Source organism: Aptenodytes forsteri, unplaced genomic scaffold, assembly GCF_000699145.1.
Source record: "Aptenodytes forsteri isolate BGI_AS27 unplaced genomic scaffold, ASM69914v1 Scaffold342, whole genome shotgun sequence".
NCBI classification, from domain to species: Eukaryota; Metazoa; Chordata; class Aves; order Sphenisciformes; family Spheniscidae; genus Aptenodytes; species Aptenodytes forsteri.
This window is the reverse complement of record NW_008795853.1, coordinates 997,303-1,003,388: the sequence shown is the minus strand read 5'-3', so window position 1 is coordinate 1,003,388 and position 6,086 is coordinate 997,303. Positions and strand designations below refer to the sequence as shown.

The 6,086-nt window shown below is 38.5% G+C and overlaps 1 protein-coding gene across 1 annotated transcript in view; it reads right to left on the bottom strand.

The window, feature by feature from the left end:
* The window catches only part of AVEN (apoptosis and caspase activation inhibitor), a 120,036-nt gene that overhangs the window by 110,604 nt on the left and 3,346 nt on the right, over positions 1–6,086 (bottom strand). The window lies entirely within an intron of this gene.

Below are 6,086 nucleotides of genomic sequence, written 5' to 3'. Positions count from 1 at the left end.
GGTGGGTGGGTGGATGGATGGACGGACTCCTAAAGCCGTAGTTCTAGTTCTTCCCTAAATTCTAAAATGTTTAGCTAAATATGATGGGAAGTTCTTGGGAAAGCTTCTCCAATATTCAAGGTGTTACCGTTTTACATTTCCTCTGAATAAAATCCACTCCATTTTATGGGATAATTAAATCTAAGTAGGGTAATGATTGCAAGTTGTGTTTCATACAATTAACAACATATGGAGCCGATAAAGTTACTTGTTTAAGCCAGCAAATTTTCGGGACAACCTGTTTGAAAGTTACCAAATTACTACCCCAGACACTTGAGGGGAAAAAAGAGGAACAAAAGCGTTTAAGTAGGTGAGGACAGAAATGCACAGCCATCCAAACTATAAAAAACCCAAGCTCTTTCCAAGAAGTTACCAAAAAAAAAAGGTCAGACGTGAAGCTGTTATGCAGCAATAATGCCGCATGTTCACCTGTGTAATGGGATGCTTTCAGTACAAGTGTCTCAAGTTAAATCAGCAGGGAAGTTGGTAAAATACAATGAAGGAATAACAAAAAATATCACTAAACCATTCCACGCTAAACAATCAGGGATTATTACAAAACGTTGCAGTCCCCAGCGCTGTGAAAAGCAGGTTTCTCTATTGTCTAGAAACTGAAAAGAATAAATTCACTTTGGCTGGATAAAAAGCGTTTATCTGTTTCCATTGCAAAGACAGCCTTGAAAAAATAAAAGAAAAAAAATAGGGCTGTGACAAGTGGTTACACAGCAGCTCTACTGAGTAGGGTCAGTAACCTTCGCCATACTCTTAAAACTTCTGAGAGTATTTTTCTGTACTGATCTCCATATACTTCCTACACAATGCATTACACAATCTATCTACACTTTCAGTCACAGTTTTTATTCTCAATGCCCAAATTAAACCTCCTCCTTCTTAATAATCTTTTTCTTCTTGTCCTGCCCAAAATGGATCTGTTTGCAGCAACCTTTCTACTTAATGGAACGTTGCTATCCAGGCTTCCCCAAAGGGTCCTCTTCGCCAGACAAAAAAAAAAGAGAGAGAGAAATAGAAAAAAAAGAAGGAAAAAAAAAAAAGAACCAGGTCCTTCAACCTCTCCTCCTAGGTCATATTTTCTAGACTTGACGTCTTTCTTCATTCCTTCCCTCTGAACCTTCCCCAGCTGGTCCAAATCTTGCAGAAGTAGAACCAGTTGTTCAGTGTGATTGCATTGCTAATTGATACTTTCTCATCCATTAAGCTGCCAGTTCCCTTCTATAAAACTGCAGTTTAACAGTCACACACCTCTGCAGATTTTTCCTATGTAAATGTAGTTGTGTTGTATTTGACCTTGAATTACATCTTACTGCAGGTTGTTTCTCCCATTTGTTGAGACTGTGTTCTGTGCTCCACCCTCCTGCTTACCCTTCCAGTTTAGCACTGTCTGCAAATTTTAACACTGTGTATTTTACTCCTTCATCAGAATTGTTAATAGAAGCACTGAACATGAGCGGACGCAGAATGAAGCCTTGCAGAATCCCATTTAACAAACACCAGTTTGACACTGAACCAACCCTAAAGAAGTTTCCAACCACTTGTTCACACACTTTTCAAGACACTCAAAATAAGATAATCCACACTTCATTCACAATCAGTTAGTGCCTCTTCACACCTCATCACAGTGGAGAAACTCCCAAGAAGGGAAGATCTTTGCACCTCATTAGTAATTAAGTACACCTCACAAATTGATGTACATTAATCTAAATAAGTTTTTTCCTAGTTGCTTTTGAGAACGTTAACATAAAACATCAAAAGATTTATTGTGTTCAAGATCCAGAAATCTATTCTTCTATCTGCACAAGCTCTGTTACAGTGTTCTAAAGGAAATCAAATATACCTGTATTTGAAAAATCCAAGCTTTTGTCACTGTGCCTGTGAACAGATTGCTTTTTGCAGTTGCTTAGACCGTAAAGATTTAGCTCATACTAATTAGGAAAAATTATCTGATGCTGACAGCATTAGATGTTCTCTTAGATCAGTTCTACATGTGCACGGACCACAAGAATATAGATACAATATACACTAAATAAATGTGATATCATCTTGAAACAAACTGTAAGTAAGACAGACTGCACTAAAATCTGTCTGTTAACCTCCATTCTTCAACAATAAAATGTTTGCTGCAACCAATGTCCAAAGCCAGGAAAGGAACATTGAAACAGACCTGCCAATTCCAACTGCACTGAAGTAATAGCATGCATCACATGCACACTCAGTGTATCACTGAAAAGAAAGTTAAAATACTACTTTGTAAATTGCAAATGTAATAAACATAAAAGACAAAAGAAAGTCTCCTTAAACCACCCACAAAACGATGTGGTCAAGGACCATCAAAATAAAACCCAGTATCAAGTCCGGAATTTCAGAAGGTTTTTGTTTTAATAGATTATATTTTATAGAAAGAGCAATTTAAAAATTCTGACAGTACATAAAATACGAATTCCAAGCAAGTTAGAGGAGTTAGAATAAAAGTGGGAGATAATATTGGGCCAATGTCAATTGGACCTTTTACTTTAATCATTATAATTCCACATTATTTTACTAAAAATTTATAACTGCAAATGTGTTCTATTTATTTAACATAGAATAGATGAGTTAAAGCAGACAGAAACAACGGAAAATTATTCAAGACAACAGATCTACAAAGACATCTGCCATTTGGTAAACCAGCTGGTCATAATTAGACTCAGATTCATTTTTGAAGGGAGGACAAAAAATCTTCAGTAATCAAGCCAGTTAAATCAACATGCACACTAGTTACAAAAAGACCTAACAAGTGCAAGATCCTTCTTCCTCTTCACAAGGAATAAGAACACTTTTCCTCACAGTTTCTAAACCAATTCCATGTTTGAGAGAGGCAGCATCTTGTTTCAAGAGCAGAGCTGGGGAGTTCCTCAGAGACCTATCTCCTCAGGAGCTGACAGAAATCATGAAAGCTTTCATCTTTAAGACTCTGATCCCCAGCTGGATCTACCGTGCAGGGTATGAGTAAGCCAATTATTCGAAAACAAATAGCACCCTGATCTCCTTCTACATTAGCGCCCAGCAGAGGAGGGGAGAACTGACTCCGCAAGTACTGGGTCTTGACAGGCTTTGCAAGTAGCACAGCTCATCACCTATTACTAAAACAAAGAATTACAGTACACTTACAGTAGTGTAAAACATGTAAAGTGGTGTCCAGCCTTCACTGGTCCACAAAACTGTGAGAACTGAACACGCCGCCACTACACTTTTTTCTCCCTGTTGTACAGGTCAGAAATAATGTCCTCCTGTAGCTTCAAACACAAGCTTAGGAACCATTAAATTAAAACATCCAAAACACAAAATTGAAGATGAATAGTGGTTTTAAATGAATGCAATTGACTAAGAAATATTGCTGCCAAAATATTATGCAATTCAATGCCAATTTCTACTTCACTGTAAAAATTAAGTATTTCCAAGAGTTTTTAATGAAGTTCAGTTTTATTAATACTCTTATTACACTTTACTGAATCCATTCAGCTGTAATTTTACTTGCATTTTACTGCTCTGTCCATAGCAGGCTCAACAAATCCAAATCCAGTTACTTTAATACAATTTGATGTAGGTTTTGTCATAAAGCTTTTCATAATTGAAGACACAATAAAGAAGAAACTTCTCAGGCAACAACTAAAGCTCCAGCAATAAAGAATTACTTAAATATCAAGCTTAGCAGCAATAGTTTTATAAACAAATGGGGAATAAACAAATAAAATTATAAATATATATATAAAAATATAGCTTTAAAACTACAGAAGAACCTAGCCTTAAAATTATTTTCAGGAAATAATACCAGGTCATCTAAATCCTGATTATACAATGCTAGAATGATCCCAATCTAGTAGGAAAACTCCTCCAAAACGCCAAGTTGACACCAGCAGTGTGGAAATGCAGAGTGTAATCCTCCACAATATTTACCCTAGAAAGCAAAAGGGCTAGAATTGCCCTTGGAAATCCTATATATTACAAATCTACAGTGTTCTTAGCCTCCCTTCTCTAGGGAATTTCAAGGTCCATTTGAAAAAAAGAAAGGAGATTTACAGAGAACACTCCAGCTTCTCAGCACACAGTAAGGAAAGTGATGCGGTAAGACCACTCACATTCCTCATACTATTACCTGGCTCTCCAGGTTTGCAATTTACACATCACCACCTGAGAAGATCTGACCCCTGTTGCTGAAAGACAGCGGAGTCTCCTCTCACACAAACCGCTTACTCTGGGCCAAGCACATTATGCTTAAACACTCTTTAGTAGAGTTCTGGGAAAATCTTAGTTATTGCTTCACTTTTAAAGAGCCAACCTATATTAGCCTTGGCCAAAAATAAATAAAGTCACTGTGCTAGACTAAGATGAAGATCATATCAAAGTCAGTAACACAGTGATCAGGCAAAACATATTGTAAGCTGTCCCAAAAGAAAATTTTTTAACTGCTTCCTGAAATACTTCAAACAACAATCCAGACAAAAACGCATACATATAATGTGATTCTCTTCCTCAGTGTACCTTTTAAATTATGAAGTGGGTCCTACTGGGTCAACAGTACCAGAGAGAACACAGATATAAATGTATTTCAACTTATTAAGAAATGGTTGAATGACTTTAAAAAAATCAGTCCAGGATAGAAGCGTTCTCAGCTAATACAGGTGCTGAATTTCCCCCCTATGCCTCTGTGGCTTATGAGGGAGCACTATTGTTTCACATCCAGAATCCAAACCTGTCTGCACACATCAGTATGAACTCAGCAATTTATATTGCTTACACGTGAAATTACCAACCAGCGCTCTAGGTAACAGTACCAATCCAGCTGCATCTTCTATCTCCCAAAACACAAGTGCTAAAATGTACCTAAATACAATGGCAAAAGGGATGAATATTTTACATTTTTTTTAAATCCACCAGCAACCATGGGAGTTCTAATACAGATAAAACACTGGCTGGGTCCAACTAAAGCCATGGCATCATAAAAGTCAAAGTGAATCTAATCAATGTGATGCTGAACACGGGGTAGCAGCTGGTCCATCTACATTAGGACGCCCAGTGCTGCCAACACCGATCAGTATTAGGTCATCATTGTAATCTTTTTGCCAATCCAGGGATAACCATGATTTCTATGTTGCAACAACGCTAACAGAAGCAAGACAATCTGAATGCAGTACTGTCAAAGCATTTATAAATGGAAACTGTTTTTAAAGGCAGTGTACGGGGTAGCAGCTGGTCCATCTACATTAGGACGCCCAGTGCTGCCAACACCGATCAGTATTAGGTCATCATTGTAATCTTTTTGCCAATCCAGGGATAACCATGATTTCTATGTTGCAACAACGCTAACAGAAGCAAGACAATCTGAATGCAGTACTGTCAAAGCATTCATAAATGGAAACTGTTTTTAAAGGCAGTGCTGATCTCATACCATGGTGGGTTGTAGAAAGCATTTTAACATCTCCACAGGAAATTGGAGGTGTAGTTGTGGTACACTTAGGCGTGTCTGTGCTACTTTTAATCTGCTAAAACACTTTATAATTGGTCAAAGCACAACCATCAACTTGCATTAACGACAAATACGTGTTCCGGTGAATCACACACACCAATTCTGTAAGATGAGCTATGTTACCATGTCTTCATTGCTAGCACCACAGGCTGGACAAGACACACGCTCATTTCAACTTCTAATCAGCCGTACCAAAAATATTCAGCAATTCTTCATCTCTATTTGCAAACAGAGATATATTTTTCAGATGCATTTTTCAAACGAGACTCGTATTTTTCAGCACAAAATTATAAACGTATTTCGTCCAGAAAATCCCTATCTATGTTTCCACTAGAGCACGTAGGTGCTGGCTGCTGCTGCTTCAGGGGAGGAAGAGGGGGCAGAGGGCGGGTGCAGGTGCCGAGCTGACCAGGGAGGTAACGCTGGCAGTCCCGGCGCCCTCCACGCCTGCACCCCGCGCCACGCGCCCCTTCCCCACCACCTCAAACTCCCGGGAGCAGCCGCTGGGGACAGCTGCCCGCCTCCG